Below are 17821 nucleotides of genomic sequence, written 5' to 3'. Positions count from 1 at the left end.
GTTGCTGGTGGTCTTTCAGGTATATATGTTTGTAGAGGAAGACTGGGAAATGCCCTGTGGCATCTTAGGATTCCCAGTAGACTGTGAGTGGGCCAGTATATGCCAGTGTAGTGTGTGACTGGCAATCAGGATATGTTTGTTCAAACAGTTGTACTCTACAGTTCATTTGGGGTACTAGTATGTTGAGTGACTGTGGTGCAATTGGTTGTGGAGGGACATTTTCGCACCAATATCTGCTTTTCCCTATGGTTACATCCCTGTAGTGCATGATATATTTGGAAATACATGGGCAATTCCTCAGAGCTGATTTAGGGTAGTGTCATGTTTCTTTTACTGTGGTTCAGAAGGTGCGGGGTGAAATAGTTGGCAGCTCTCAATGTTTTTTATTTGTTTACATGACTGCAGTCATACCTCTCCACTGTCCAGATGTCTAGACACTGTCCAGATGCATGGCCCATATGTTTTGTCTGTTCCCCATAACAGTTGTGGGTTTCTGACATTTCACTGGGATGATGTGAGCATTGACATCAGTACATAATGACATTCATTTGTGTTTCAGACCTGGATTATATCAGAAATTATATGTTAAATCAAACCATGGTACTCTAACTGACTTCTATAAGTATAACAGCCATATTTCAAAGTTGTCGCTATTGTTTGCCCTTTATCCTCCCACTTTGTCAGGCTTTTTGTAGATGTCTTGTAAGATGTCTTGTAGTAAGAGGGTGGTTTTATATATATATATATATATATATATATATATATATATATATATATATATATATATATATATTTATATATATATAAAATGTATTTATATGTATATAAGAGTCCTACGGATATATATTTTTCCCTTATGTTAAATGACTTGTAGTGCATGATATGTTTGTAAAAACATAGCAAGTATCTACAGTTTAGATGGTGTAGAGGTACATTGCTGTAATTGTAGTGCACAACATCCCGTGTTCAAGTCTTGGAAATGATGACTTTTTCATTAATGTTAAATGACCAGACTGCATGATATGTTTGTAAAAGGATTATGGGTTCTCACGGTTTAGATGGTGTTGCTGTGATTGTCGTGCACAGCATCTTGGGTTTCAAACTTAGCAGCGCTAATTATTTTGTTGCTGGGCTGATCGAGACAGAGTGATTAAGGCACTTTTAAGCAATTGTAAGCAGGTTTGCATGGTTTTGCGTGGAGCTAAGCAATGCTAAAAGACGGTTAAGCCCTCTTAGCTTCACTTAGCACAGCTTACTCCCGCTTGCACCCATGCTAATTTTAACTAAAGAAAAGAAAAAAGGGTGATAGGAAACTGGTGAAACTGGCAAGCAAGGGGTAAAACATAAGAAAACAAGCTAGGGATGTGCAGGATGGGTGTAGGAATGGACCATAGCACTACATTTCTTCTGCAACAACAGCTGTGAATAATGTGTAAAATTTGGAAGTTACAGCCTCACACCCCACAGGGAGGGGTGTTGGTGACAGACATTTGTAGGATAATTTGTTGATACATGGATTAACTTCACTGTACATGGGTGCGAAATTTTGAGCTATGTATGGAGCAATGATTTTTTTGCAGGCAGATGCCCCTTTTTTTAGGTAAGAGTGGGATATTTGGGAAGGACTGTTGGTATGTTTGGGGAGGTACATCGGGTAGGATAGGTAGCATTTGCAGACAGACAAGACACACAAGACAGCTGATAGGGGCGGTATATGACACATGAGGGGGATAAACACCTTGGACAGGGAGGGTGGTTGGGAATCAGAGGCCCATTAGCCCCCAAATGAATCCAGTGGGACTGAGGTCCTCACCCTTGGGCAGTCACCACTGCACCTTCATGGCCCCAAAGATGGCTGTGCTGGGGGCTGGACAGGATGGGCAGCCTGCCCCTTGAGGTGCACTAGGTGACCTGCCAGCTGGCACAGCTGCCCACCCAACTCTGAGCAGATGATGCTGTGCACCATATGCTGGAACTGTTAGTGGGTGATAGGCCCCATCCCCTGAGGCAGTTCCACATGAAGGTGGTGCAGGACCAGTGGAGGAGGATGTTCCGGGTTGGGTCCCAGACGTGCTGGGGCTCAGTGCCATGGCCAGATGGGGTGGGACAGGCGGATCTGCCAGGATCTGCCTTCCCAAATGTGCTGTGGTGTTGTGGTTTTCCAAGATATTTTGGTTAGTCATGAGCAACACATTTCAAAATTATTTATAACAACATTCATGGGTGTTCTCATTAACCCAAACCAGCAGATCTGAAACAGTTGCATAGCAAACAGAACACATGCATGAATGGAACAGTATGCATTTTAACAGCATGCAAGTTACACTGATGGCAACAGGCCACCAAAAATGGTATTTGAAGAGGGTATGTTAACATGCAACCAATGAAATATATTAACAATAATAGAACACATGTCCCAACAATAGTTTTTTGAGAACATATCCGTAGTATATGAATAATAATTATTGATGCAGATGATGGGTGGGGGGAGAGAATGAAAGGTCCATTAACAACTGTATCAGCTTCTATTTTTCACAACACTTCTACTCAATACTCTACAGGTCTGCCTCATGTTACATCAACCTATGGCCCATAGCTTCTGTGGCACATAAATACCTGTTATACTGTCAACCCGTAATGGTGTGGGACAGACTGGGTACACTGTGGCTACTTTATTAGAGGGGGCTTGTACATGTCAGGGTTACATACTTGACAAAGAAGGGGTACCCTGCAATGATGCTGTGTGAGCCTGCTACTAGCATAGTTCACCTGGATTCCTATCTGTGTCCAAGGTGACTGACAGCAGGGACCGCTAGCTGTGACAGCTTGACACTTGAGAGACATATATCAGGAAGAGGGCATGATGTATGTACTTATCCTGCTGTCATTTGCAGGCATATAGGGTTGGACAATGGAACAGTTGTACATGGTGTATTAGTATACCCTTCATATAGCTACTACACACATTACTTTAACATATATTCTCTCTACAGGTCTTACAGGTAAAGTAATGTGTGTATTAGTATACCCTTCATATAGCTACTACACATATTACTTTACCTGTAAGACCTGTAGAGAGAATATATGTTAACACTTTCTGACTGTTTCTGCAGCTATTCAGGTGTATTAGTATACCCTTCATACAGCTACTATACACATTTATTTACCAGTAACAGCTGTGGAGATAATCTCTGTTAACACTTTCTGACTGTTAATACACATATTCTGGTGTATTAGTATACCCTTCACACAGCTACTACACACATGTCTTTACCTTTGAGACCTGTGGAGAAAATATTTGTTAACACTTTCTGTTTCTACAAATCTGCAGGGTTTCTGTTGTGTATATATGCACACATCTCAGTACCACTCCCTGCATTCAAACCATGTCTGGGTGTGCTAAAATGAACAACAATTTAATTTTCCATCACACTGAACCACTGTGGAAGTTGGAACTGCTGTTTTTTTGATTGACTGATTTCTGACTAATACTCTCTGAGCTGGACAGTCTGACCTTGTACTCCTGAAATTCATGCATGGCAGATAGTTATTGTACTGTGTATTACTCCTTTGAATTAATACAGTCTGTAAAGCAAAGATTAACACAAGACTGTAATGCATACTAGCTGTTTCCCAGAACAGCCTCAGTTATTTCATGCTGTCAATGCCATATTTGCTGTAAACATCCTGTACACATTCTATTTCTATGACAACATACCACAGTAAATACAACAGTTTGTTGTATATTTTTATTACAGCAAAATGATACTTTTATTAATGGATATCCTGTGGATAGGTATTAGTTTGACAAATGTGTTTTATTCATTAGACACATTACTCAATCTACCTACTGGCAGTAAACAATGTACTCCTTCTACTTTATGGCACTATATACTGCAAAATAGAGCTGTATTCACCAGCCTGTTGGTGCATCCTTGTCGGTCTATCTGCATGGGTTTCAATGTTCATAGCCCTCTCTGCTGCAGCTGTAGGGGTGAGAAACAAACATTATGCATACCTGTGTATCACATACTCAGGCTAAAATTTGGTACAGCTATAACTGGGATACTTACAAACTGCTAGAACATCCTGGTCCCAAGCATCTTGGATCTACTGGGCCAAGAGCTCCCCCTTCCTATGCTTTAGGTCAGCATAATAATGCCCTACCTGCTCACCAGTTCGGGGAATTCCAGTGATACTGGTGAGGTTGCATGCCAGACAGTCTCAGGCCTCCGCTTTGTACTGAGAAACCTGGTATTGGCCCTTCAGCAGTCTGTCATCATGGTGTTCTACAAGGAGTCCATCCATGACTCTGGGCTCCAGGATACCCCAGTGCTTCACCCGAAAGTGCACTCCCTCTCCAACGCCAGACATATTCCTGCAGAGATCAAACTAAACAGGTTATGACTGGTTTAAATAAGGCTATATTCCCATCCTTTGCCATCATTGGACCATTTCAAAAATGCTGAGCACAGCTTAGCAACAAGCAAACCCATTAAGCTTGGTTGAGCAGTGCTTAAAGGGGTACTTGCTGAGCATTGCTTACTAGTGCACAAATCCATTTAGCTGAGCTGACTGCTGCTTAGCATTCACATTTAAGCAAGGCTTACACTGGCTAAGCATAGCTGAGAACTTCTAAACATTGCTCACTTTTCATTTTAGAAAAATACTAAATTACTTAATTAATCATTACTGACATAGTAAGTGTATATGATTTACTTTACATGACATCCATCTATGTGCTTTCATTACATTACATTGGGTGTGACTATAGTGTGAGGGACACTTGTGTATACATGGGTGATTTCACATGTTATATGCACTCACACTTACATTTTAGACCAGCTACACTACCCTGGTTGACAAATATCAATTACCACATAATTGAAACTTAAATTAATAATTTTAACACTGCTTTCCCATGTAAATATAAAGTGGCTGTTTTGGTACTTGAATCATAAAGACCTGCAAGCAAAGCCAGGACTCTAACCACTGCACTATTTTGGCATGAGGATTTCAGCTGTATATTTTTACTTATCTCATATGAGATGTTTAAGCAATGCTGGGCAGAGGGCCATAACACACACACCGGCTCGGGTATGCTTAAACATAACTTAGAATGGAAAGAAAAATTAAACCCACTTTATTTACATGTATCTGCACTCTTTCTCAGTCACAGTATGGGTAATTGTAAAGGGACACATAGAGACAGATTTTAGTTATTATAGGTTCATAGGTTCATAGGTTTATACTAGGCTATCTGCCCTAAGGCATTTATAAGCCTAGCCCAAAGTTATGTGGCTTACACCACCCCCTTATGTTAGAAATAATGTGCCCATTAGTTTGTTTTGCCTCTGTCCAGCAGTGACACAGAGATGATTCCCGGGGTAAACCTACGATCTCCCATCCACCGGTCAAGATTTCTCTTGAACAGAGCCAGCGAGGTGCTTTGCCTCACATGGACCGGGATTTTATTCCACAGCATGGGGAGTCTCTGGGTGATAAATCTGTCCCTCCAGCACGTCCTATTTATATCCATGCTAAGGTTTAAGTCACTTGCTCTAGTGGTTGTGGTGGATTTGGATTTTTTGAGGTGGAGCATGTCCATTAATTCCGGGTTGGTCATGGCCTTGTATGTCAGGCACAGGTCACCTCTGAGCAGACGGTATGCAACTGAATAGAGTTGGAGTATATGACAGATTTTGGAGTCCCTTTATCCTTTTGGTGAGGAACTTTTGGGGTCTCTCCAATTGTTGAAGGTGTCGGGTGAGATACATCCAGAATGGGGCATTGTACTCGATCATTGGTCTGATAAGTGAAGAGTACAGGGGAACAATGACCTCACTTGATCTGGATGTGAATCCTTTCATGATCAGATGGGCAATGTAGAAGGTCTTTCAAACCACTTTAGCAACGTGAGTGTCAAACGAGAGGCCACTGTCAACCTGGGTACCCAGGTCCCTGATAACCTCTTCTGTGCTTAGTGGGTTGCCACCTATATGGTAGCTTGGGGTTACCTTGTTTTTCCCGAAGGGTATGACTATACACTTTTTGCTTAACTTCAGGCCATGGCTCTGGCACCAGCTATCAGTTTCCGTGAGACCCCTCTGAAGGATGTCTGTGTCCGATGTACTATCCACTATGGCACCCAGTTTGCAGTCATCCGAAACTTTGTCAGCCATAGTCCTACTATGTTTCCCTGTACTTCTGAGAAGTAGATGCTGAACAATAGGGGGCCAAGGACTGAGCCCTGTGGGACACCACTTGTAACCGGCTTGGAGTCTGACATGGCTCCAGCAACTCTAACCCTGTGGATTCTGTCCTTTAGCCAGTTTGCAACCCATCTTGTGACATATGGGTTTACATTTAAGCTGGTAAGTTTCTCTATGATACCCGAGTGGGGTATTGTGTCGAAAGCTTTTGCAAGGTCAAGGTAGGCTGTATGGACTGCCTTTCCCTCATCAATGGCCTTGGTAACTGTTTCGAAGAAGTCGACCAGGTTCAAAAGGCAAGATCTGCCCTTGACAAAGCCAAACTGGGTTGGGTCCAAGATCTGCAAGTCCCCTATGTCCTTGTTTATGAGTTCAATTATGATCCTCTCCATAGCTTTGCAGACCAGGCTTGTTAAGCCTATGGGGCGGTAATTACCAGGGTCCATAGAGACACCACCTTTGTGGAGTGGGACCACAGTTGCCGTACGCCACTCCTTGGGCACATATCCTGTGGTAAGGCTAAGACTAAACAGCTGCCTTATGTGCGGGTTTAGTTCTTCACTGAGTTCATGTAGCACACAGCCGGGGACACCATCCGGTCCCATTGATGCTGTGTTTTTAGCTTTAGAGAAAGCAGCTTTCACCTGCGCATTTGAGATGTCTGGGAGGCTACACTCTGTTGGGATAGTTATCTCTCCTTTTGGGGGGGAGAGGGGGGTGAAGTTTGCACTGAACCTGTCTGCCAGTATGTTGGCAATGTCTGTGGGCTCAGTGATTTTTGTATCATTTTGGACTAATTCTGAGCATATCTGGGAGTTTACACCCAGGTTTCTGACATAGCTGAAGAAGGCCTTATGATTGTCTTTTGAATCTATGGCAATTTTTTTCTCAAAGTTGGCCTTTAATGACTTTATGAGGGATCGTAGTTTCTTGCTAGTACTGATCAAAGATGCCTTCCCTTTTTGGGATTTTGCTCTATCATGTAATAGCTTTCTCCTCTTATTGTAAAGTTTGTTTAGGGCTGGGGTCCACCAGACTGGACGTTTGCCCTTGGTGGAAAGAGTCTTGGTTTTATTTGGGATTGCCTGATCCATGCAGTCCTGAAGGTGTTCATAGAAGGCATTTGTAAGGGCTTCCGCAGCTTGAGTTGTGGTTTCCACTGGCTCGGGGGCCTTGAAGGATACCACACCTGTCTTGAGTATTGTGAAGTTTGCTTTAGAGAAGTTCTTCACTGTGGTCTTTTTTGTTTGGGGTGGGGGCAGGATGTGGATTTCTAGTGAGATTAGTTTATGATCTGATCTCACCAAAGAGGGATATACTTCCGGTGTGGAGCATTTTGTCCCCATGTTTGTGATGATGAGATCTAGTATATTTTCTCCTCTTGTGGGGAGGGTGACTAGTTGTTCCATGGCATTTGAATTTATGAACTCCAGGAACCTTTGGGCTAGAAAGTTGGGGCTTGAGTAATGTTCCCAGCCTATATTCGGGTAGTTGAAGTCACCCAATATGATGGTGTTTGATGATACATTTATACCCTCCAGTGTCTTCAGGAAGGCTGTGTGGGTTTCCTGAGTTTGAGAGGGTGGCCTGTAGCATGCTACAAATTGTAGAGTAGTTTTGCCTATGGTTAATTGCACCTGGATGGTTTTCTATGCTTCGTGCGTAGCCACCAACCTGGAGGTGTAGGTATCCTTGATGAATATGGATACACCCCCTCCTTTTGTGGTATGGTCTGGGTTTTGGGGCCAGAACGCATGATATGAGGTAAAACCTGATAGTGCCGGGGTGCTCTCAGGAGCCTTGAACCAGGTTTCAGTCACAGCACAGACATCGATGTTCTCCATACTGAAAAGGGCCTCGAGTGCGTGCATTTTGAGATTTAGACTTCTGGCATTGAGCAGCATTACCCTTAGTTTCTTCCCGTTTTTGTTTTCTAGGGTGGTAGGTTTAGAATTTGAGCCTTGCCTAAAAAAGGCACTATGGGGGTGGCAAGAGCTTTAGCCAATATCCGGAATCCCAGGGGTGACAGGTGCAAGCCATTCCTTGCGAAGCAGCGTGGCTTGTCAGGCATGTCATCCCAAGCAGACAGACACTGGATCCCCTTTGAATGACACAAGAAATTAAGCCAATTGTTAAAGCTGATCATCTTGTCACTATATTGTGGCATCATTCGTGGTGAAGGAAGGATACTGCTCAGGGTCAGGGTCATACCTGCCTGGGCTACATAATCAGAGAGCTCCTCTATGTCTCTTTTCATGTAGTCCAGGGAGGTACGTCTCAGGTCGTTCACACCAGCATGGACAATGACTGTGTCATATTTGTACTTGCCATGGAGTGACCTGAGCGCTTGTGTTATGTGGCAGATTCTAGCACCCGATAGGCAGCTTACCATGACCTTCTCCTTGTTCAGCCTGGTGAGTGGGACGTCAGTGTGTCTGACTATGGAGTCACCTATGACAAGTATGTTTGGTGTTGTATTTGGCCTTAAGGGCAGTGACTGCTTTGCACACTGATTTTGTTTTTTATGTGTTGTTTGTGTGGTGTCTTGAGTTTGCAGTTGCTTGGGTGTCTGCTTTGGAGGCCTTTGCTGTTTAGGTAAATTTTTACTCAGAGCCTCCGAGTATGTCTTAGTGTGTTTATGTGTTTGATTCAGTGGTGTGGTTAAGTTATGTGAGACTTGTATTGTGGTGTGTGTAGTTGCCTTCTCCTCCTGCCTGGTCTTGCCAGTCCTGAGTTGAGAGAGCTCAGCCTCCCTTGTCCGTGTACATGAGGCAATTGTAACATTGCCTCAGAATTCCCAGATTCACCAACTGGGCAGGAGAGGACGCCAGCATCTGACCCTTCGACATGCTAGAAAGAATTATGAGTTGGTATGAGACAGAAAAGTAGAGGGCTTAGCAGGGAAGTGGGCACTCCTGGGGGTTTTGCAAGTGAGGGATTTGTATAATATAGGAGTGCTTGACCTGCAAAGAAAATGCTTATAAGACAAGGGATATGCTTTTAAGACAAGTGCTGAGCTTTTTGAGAAGAAAAAGCAATTAGGAACAAGTGCTGTGCTTTTTAGTGAAGGTGTAAACTGTTTAGGTTCCTAACAGAGCAGTTCTAAGGGAAAAATTGAAGAACAGACTTTATGGAGCCAGAAAAACTTTAACCTTGTTAAACCAGCGCTGCCCGATGCTGCTCTAGTGGCAACTCCGCGCTAAATTGCGCTAAAGCACGTTAAGGCGTGCTTGATAGCAGGGGCTGGAAAGAAGCAGGAATAGACCCAAAACGGACAATAAAACTACTCTTATTGCTCTTACAAGCTTAGGAAGTGTGACTGTGGTTTTCTAGGAGATCATTGGCAAATCACTCAGGGTTTAAGTCAGAACATACTGGCAGACATTTGGGTTTCAGACTTTATATCCTTCAGGACATCCGTGCTAAAGCAACCTATTTATTCTATCAGCTTTCCAGGTTTGTCAGTACAATATTTAAAAACTGTCTCAATTTTTGTGCCTTTGTCCCCTCATTATATATGGCTTTGTATAGCTTTCTTGCTTTAGGAGGGTGAGAAGTATGTGAGGCAGGCATCTAGGCATTCTGCAGAAACCTGTACAGTTGGCAGCTATGGCTTTATGGCACTTTCACATGGCAGACATTTGATTTTCAGTCTTCATACCCTTCAGGAAGTCCATGCTACTGCAAACCTTTTATTCTATCAGCTTTCTGGGTTTGTCCGTGCAGTATTTGAAGTGTGTCCCTATTTTTGTGCCTTTGTTCCCCAATTATTTGTGGCTTTGTACAACTTTATTGCTCTAGGAGGTTGAGAAGTATGTGAGTCAGGCATCTGGGCATTCTGCAGAAACTTGTACAGTTGATGGTTATGGCTGTATGGCACTTTTACAATGCAGGAGGTTTGTGACAGAACCTGTCACACATACCCTGCATTGTTTCTTGCTCCCCTAGCTATTTCAGTGTCTGCGGACACTGAAATACTTATTTTATTTCATTTCTGTGTCTGTGGACACTGAAATACTTTTAAAAAGTGCCGTATGATACTTTCTGAGTACAGGGGACATGCTAAATGTGTGTGCATTGCTTAGACACACCCCATGCACTCAGTGTCCAAATAGCCATAACAGTAGCATACCTTCATGAATATGCAAGGCACGCTATTGCTACAGCTGTGCTTGGTACAGTCCTCTCCATGTCAGAATAACGTTATTCTGACATGGAATTTACTGAGCCCCAGGGGTAGTGTTTTCCTTAACTAGGATTTAGTTTGATCTAATCAGTAATAGCATGTGGAGGTGTGTACTTGCTGTTCTAAACTGCACTTTTATGGCCCCGTTTATATTGTTTGCATGGAATAGTCTGGTTTAGAATTAAACAGTACATATATTTTTCACACCTACTTTTAAGTGCATAAAAGCTGATATGTTTAACATTGTAAAATATTTCTGTTTTTTTTTTTTTTTGTTACTGAGGATCAATTGTCTGTGATGAATAAAGGCTTGTTGCTTTGGAACACTACCTGGGTTACATGATTTTTGGAAATGATTGTGACTGAGCTCATCAACAAAGTTGCAAGACCACTATTTTTTTTCTGTTTTTTTAATTTTACATTTGTTTGTCATCTGTGTATGTTTTGCCCTTTGTATGGTTCCCCATTTTATTTTCTGCCTAGTAATCATCTCTTGTGAAATGATGTGCATAGCTACTTTAGGAATGCTTATTGCTACTAAAGAGGGACAGTCTTCTGAACACCCACTAATATCTCTCTCTCCCTGGCAAATTTCACAATTGTCAGATTAGAAAACAACGGTTGGGTGGCCAACATGAACGCAGGCAAAGCCAATGAGACAAGCACAAATAGTTGTCAAATAAAGATGTTAATAACATGCTATGCATAACTCTGCATTTTCTCTTGGAGAGTGGTAAAAAAGACAGCATAAATTCAAGAATGTCTGATCATCATCTATTTTTCCATCAACTGCACAGCCTTAGGAAGCATGGTATGTTAATGCACTTAATATTTTTAAGAAGCATTGTAGTGTACTTTGTCAGCCCAGTTTCTCCCACTGTTTTTCCAGTATTGCACAGGAACTGCATCACCTTGACTCCTGTCTTTCATACACTTCAACCACATCTTGTCTGCTCTTTGTGTTTTTCCTTTTCATTTCATATGTCAATTGTTTTCCATTCACAGCTCTACTTACCATATTTACATGTGCAATGGATGAATGCCACAATCAAGGACCCTAAAGTTAATAAACCAATTAATTAAAAATGGAGTGTTTGGTTTTCTTTTGCCAGGGCTTCACTCTCTCTTTGCTTGGTAGTTTAGCTGTACTTTACTTCACCAATAATCAGTGCGGGATTAGGTGTCTGGGGATATAGAATTGGAAAATTATAAGTGACCTGTTTAGTGTTTCAATAGCACAGGCTAAAGTGGAAATAGAAACAGCAGGCATATTTCATATGTGTGAGCCTAGAGCTTCAGTCTCATTATTCCCATTGTTTACTTATTGTTTACTTATATGTTTAGCTGGGAAGTCTGACTGAAAAATAAGCCCCCATTTTAATGGAAACCCATGCAGCAAAGATCCATGGTTATATATACAAAGTTATTATGAAAATGTGCAAAACAGCTATTAAAGCAAAAACATTTATAACTTTATAAGAGAGACATCTCAAGATTTAAAACAATGAATTGACCATTCTGTGCAATATACATACATTAAAGTGAATCTTTTATATCAGATTAATAGAAAGATGGTTTTGGTGGCTGCGCTGTACAATACAGATACTTTAACTTTACATAACTGCAGATTGGGAGGTGAAGTGTCACTAGTTGTATATGCGTGGACACAAATACACACACACACATACACACACACACACACACACACACACACACACACACACACACACACACACACATATATATATATATATATATACACACACACACACACACACACACACACACACACACACACACACACACGCACGCACGCACACACACACACACACACACACACACACACACACACACAAGCATATAATCTATTTCTCCTTTTTAATTTCTCCAAGTCTTTTGGGTTTCTAATGCCATGATGGGAATAGACCCCATTCCTAAGTTAAAATATGATTAATGTTCATGAAATTAGTATTATTTCAATCTTTGATGTTAGCCAGAGGTGCTCTTCACAGCACCTGCAATGTGCCCAATAACAACTCCTAGTATAATTCATATGGGATTACATGTATTGGTACTATATCTAAGCATGATTGTACATTCTTTTTTATAAGACCCATTGCTTCTACATTTATTGGAACTGTCTGGGTATCCTTCTTCCAAATTACCCTTGTCTCTGCCTGCAAATCCAGGAATTTTATGACTTTGTGTCTCTCTCTGTACATAAGGCACTGTAGTCCCTGAGTGATGCAATTTCAATGATCAATGCTTTTGTCTTCTTTTCATGTATTCATTCTTTTCATCTATTTTTGAACTGTTGGTAATGAGTGATCCCATCTGATGTAAATATCATCATTTTCTATAATGCTTTGCAATGTTTTTCAGCTATTTCAATATTATAATGTTTGCACAATCCCCAATGCAACAGTCTTGCTACATTATTATGCCTTTCAATATACAGTCCTTCTGCCATTAATATATCACAACCAGCAATAAAATGTGCAACTGTTTTCAATTCTGTTTTACAAAATCTGCATTTGTCTGTTTCTCCCACATGTTCAATGGACTTTGTAAACCAATGTGCTCATAGTTCACTATTTTGGAACACCAATATTGACTTTCTTCTTTTTGTTTAAATTCATCTTTCCTTAACAATTCCTGTATTCAATTCTGATCAACATTAGGTTGTTTCAAGAGTTTCCTGTACTTGCAACTATATTTATGCATTTTCCACATTTCTTGCCTTCTCATCTGATCCTTCATCTTATATTCATTCTTTTGTTGTTTTTTTTTTCCTTTGGCACATTCAGTTGCTGACTAATTTTTATCTGCTTCTGGTTTGATTTCCATTCCCACTTGACACCAATATGCTTTTGCTAAACTAAACAGGAAAGTCATCTTAGACTTATTCTCCTCATGTTTTAAAACTTTCACTACATTTGAGTCTTGTGAGGTCAGGAGATACATATGCAGTCCGATGATTGCAGATCTACACATGTAATCAGTTTCGAGGAGGCCCATAGCTCCTTCAGAATGGGAAATATATAGTCTTGGTATACAGTGATTATTATAAATCATTTGCTAAGCATGAAGCATCCTTCTTGTTTTCCTATCCAGCTAGTTCGACATCTTTTGGGGCCAGTTTGTCATTCCAAAACTGTGAGTTAGGTCAGGAAGAGCAAATTGGCTTATAGCTTAGGCTTTGTTCCTAGATGTCAGCTCTGTTTTCAGTATTAATTTTAGTCATCTGACATATTTCTTACCATGTTTTATTTACATTTGTTCATGTTTTATTGTTGATCCTTCATTAATTCTCAAATATTTATACCTTCCCTCTTACGCAGGTTCTTTTATATCACATTCCTGTCCCAGGTGGATGGTTTCTTGGTGCTGCAGCTTTCCTGCTTTAAACATTGTTTTTACAAATTTATCAAGACAAAATGATATTTTTATATCATCTGAAAAAGTTTTAACCACTTGCAGTTGTGCTTTCAGCTTCTCATCTGATAACTATACAGTTTTAAATCATCCACAAAAAGAAGATGAGAATTCTTTACACTTTGTTGTTTTCTGGGGGCCAATTTGTATCCTTGACCTAATCTGTTAATAGACAGCTTAATGGGTTAATGGCAAGACAAAAGAGCAGTGGTGACAAAGGCTCACCCTGGAATATTCCCCTTTGAATTTTTATCCCTGGGATAATAACTTGTCCTTTATCATGGGTTAACTGCAAAGTGGCTTGCACTGTTTATGGTTGCTGTAATGTAATCAATCAGTGTAAAGTGTATGTTATACATTTTTAAGTACTCTTTTATCCATGAATGTGGGATACTGTCAAATGATTTTTGTAGTCTATCCATGCTAAATTTAGAGTCTTCCGCTTTTTACAGTTCTCCATTATGACTTTACTTTCACTTTTTTAATTTATCCAAGTCTTTTGGGTTTCTAATACCACGATGAGAAAGGGCCACATTACAAAGTCAAAGAATGATTGAAGTTCATGAAATTAATATTGTTTGATGTTACCCAGACGTGCTCTTTGCAGCACCTGCAATGTGCTCAGTAATGACTCCTTCTGTAATTCATAAGGAGTTACATGTATCAGTAATATATCTAAATACTTCTCTATTCCAGAAACTCATGTTTTAAATATACATGTCAGACGGGTTACACACATCTACTTTATATATATATATATATATATATATATATATATATATATATATATATATATATACATATATATATATATAGAGAGAGAGAGAGAGAGAAGTTAAAATACTTTTTATTTCCTTTTCTTAATGTTCTTAATGAAAGAGCACATAACACATGCATGCTAAAGTAAATTTAGCTGTATGTCATCATTGCCATTAATGGTTACATTTCTTTTGTAGACTAGAAAATGCTCAGACATTGCACCTGTTTAAAGACTGGCTCAAAAATCAGTGGAATATGTCTCTTCCTATGAATCTATGCACCAAATATGCATCATCTCTGGAAGGATATTACAAGAAAGGATAAAAGACCAGTATCACTGTGCCTAGTTGATAGGGTTGCACCTGTCTCACCTCCTGCAGAGCAGTCCTGATTTGGGTAGTTCTGTCCTGTGGGGGGGGGGGGTGAAAATGATAAATGTGTTGATACTTTACAAAATTTACAAGAAGAAATAAATATTTTCTGACTTTTCTCTGAATGTCATGGACATCTCTGATACTACATTTAAGTCATCTTACTATAGAAACATCAACATTTAAAACTTAGCATATCAATTCTGTGATGCTGCTTATGTAAATTTGTCAGAAGAGGTAACAACCACCTTTTGAACCCTTGTCTGATCTAATTGCTTTGTTTTGCTATGAAAGGCATGGCTATACTGGAAGCAGCTGTGAATCAGTGTAAGTTCTGTTTCATTCTTCAATAAAGACAGTGGAAAACAGTTTCACACCTCTGTCTTTTTATTGCAGCTGCTGATCTCCTGACACCAGCAATACTAATTGCCCATATAAGATTGACAGCAATACCTGACAAGGTAAACTACAGATTTATTTGTGTTTCTGGTATGTTATGCAGGCAGAGACAAATTCCCCTGCAAGTATGTGACAAGGTAAGCTTAAAAGAGTGGGTTGGGCTTTCCTATTCTTTGAGTCCAAGACAAGGAAAGGATCATTTTATAAAGTACTAGCAGGTTTCTTTCTGTTACCTACACAATACTGGAACCATATTGTAGGGGGGGGGAACCTAAGAGGTTAATTAAACTGTAAGGAAGGTGGAGTTTTCCTTTATACGAATGACATCAACATTATTAGATATTTGAAGTATGCTGTTTTCAAAGAAGGAATATTGTGTTGTGATGTTGATGATATTAGAATGAATGTTAAATATTTAGTGAAATAAATCAGTTGTGATGGTGTCAACTGGGATGAGATGGGCCCAAGCCTTGGGGCACTACTGTCAACTGACATGCAGAATTTTAATGAGGGAAGTAACAATTCCAGAGGTAACATCAGCCCTTGGGTAGTCTATAAAATGAAAAAAGATAATTTTCTCAGTGTTGTAAATAACAGCATCTTGAGTGATCACTGGATAATTAAAGACAATGGGGAATGCAATAAAAATATAATAACTATATTAGATAACCGGATGTATGACTATGAGTTACATACAAGAAGTTAGAATGGCCATGGGTAAGTAACTGTGGAGAAATAGGATGGTGTATCCGGCATCTAGATGTCAGATGGCAAAAAGACAGGCAAGGAAGTATACACACGCTGGTGATTTATTTCTTAGGATGGAGGAAATGGTGGCAGCATGGCATGGGTTATACAACAAGGACAGATCAGATATATATAAAAAATGGGATTGTTCTATTTTTGTGGTGTAGTACTTGTAATGTAACTGGATTCTACAAATTATGATTTGTATTCACTGCTTATTCTTTTTCAGTAAAAAAATATGATTTCATTGATATGTGTGTAGTGAGTGTTATATTGTTATAAAGGTAAACAATTACATATATGTATGGCCATGGTCATAAAGTATTATAAATATATGACCAAATTTGTTGAAATGATAGATTACTGAATTGCACTGATGGTTATACATATGTAAATATGTTCACGATCATGTGAAGATAATGCAGAAGATGTTTGTATAGTTTGATGGTACCATTCAGAACTAAATCATTTGGAAGCTTGTTTTTGTTCATTTTGTTTGGAGTCTTTAAGATGAAGTTTGAAATATGATGCACAATGTTATATGCAGATGTTCAATAAAGATGATTTGTTTAAAAACATTGTGGTTAAAATAACACTGCACCTAGTATAAATGCTATAACAGAACAGCAAAGACCAAGCTAGTGTGATCCTTTCCCCTGGCATGCGATTTATGCAAGTGCATAACCTCGTATTACTTTAAATATGAAATTCATTGACTACCTAACAACTATCCCATTAATTCTGCAAATAATGCAAATGACCCTTTAAGGACATCAGGTATTTCAGCTATATGGCAGTTCTGAACGCCCATGACTTTTTTCTTTTTAAGTCTGTTATGGACAAATTCAGATCAATAAAGTCAAACTCCACTAGTTGTGAACATGTATGTTTCAGCCTTCTTATGGCTTTATCAGCATAGTATAATTGTTTGCATATATCCCATGTGCCTCTAATACAAGAGGTTTAAGGATTCACACAGTTGAAACTCTAGCTTGGCTAGATTTTTATTTTAGTTTTTACTGATTAGTATCACATACATTAGGAAGCATTGAACAAAAGAACATAAATCCATGTGAGTACATCTTATAATGTCTTACTTTGTGTTCTTGATCTTTGATACATCTTTATTGATTGACTGAAAATATTTTCGTAACTCATAGACAGTTTTGATGAATAAAAATATGTTCAGCTAGAAAGAAAAAAGAAATAATATTAAAAATATGCCAACAACATTTTTAAACAGCATCAAGCAGCAGAAAGATTATTTACCTTCCATGGAAGTGCAACACATTGGAAAGTATAACTAACAGATCCCATATATGAGTTTAGTAGCTACAGTAAGACCTTAATCAGTGTAGCAGGCAAAAGCATTTACAGAAAGTCCAGCATTTGTAATTACTGCTAAGGAGCCAAATGCAGCTTAATCATTTATTTAACTTCCAAAGCTATCCCTGTTTAATATTGCATTTCATTTATTTCCATCAGTTCTTTATTTCTAAAATGTAGCAGTCCTATACATCAACAAAATACAGTTTCTTCTTTTCTGCTGCCATGTTTACAGAGGCATAAATTACACCTCTTCTATGCATTATGAATATTTCAGCATGTCAGTGATATGTACATGTAGTGAACATCTTAAAACCATCCCACTGGCTTGTATCACTTAAGAGAAAATGAAGAAGATGGAGTGTTAAATATGCAATACAGTTATT

General features: G+C 39.5%; 1 long non-coding RNA gene across 1 annotated transcript in view; it reads right to left on the bottom strand.

Moving 5' to 3' along the window:
- LOC122805325 overlaps nucleotides 1-17258 on the bottom strand; it is a 523418-nt gene extending 506160 nt beyond the window's left edge. Inside the window, exon 1 of the long non-coding RNA XR_006365353.1 lies at nucleotides 17207-17258. This is a non-coding gene — a long non-coding RNA (uncharacterized LOC122805325). The remainder of the gene's footprint in view (nucleotides 1-17206) is intronic.
- Between the last annotated feature and the right edge of the window lie 563 nt (nucleotides 17259-17821).

Source organism: Protopterus annectens, chromosome 6.part1, assembly GCF_019279795.1.
Source record: "Protopterus annectens isolate FY-2018-M chromosome 6.part1, PAN1.0, whole genome shotgun sequence".
Taxonomy (NCBI): Eukaryota; Metazoa; Chordata; order Ceratodontiformes; family Protopteridae; genus Protopterus; species Protopterus annectens.
Note: the sequence above shows the minus strand (reverse complement) of the source record. Positions and strands in the feature narration are given on the sequence as shown.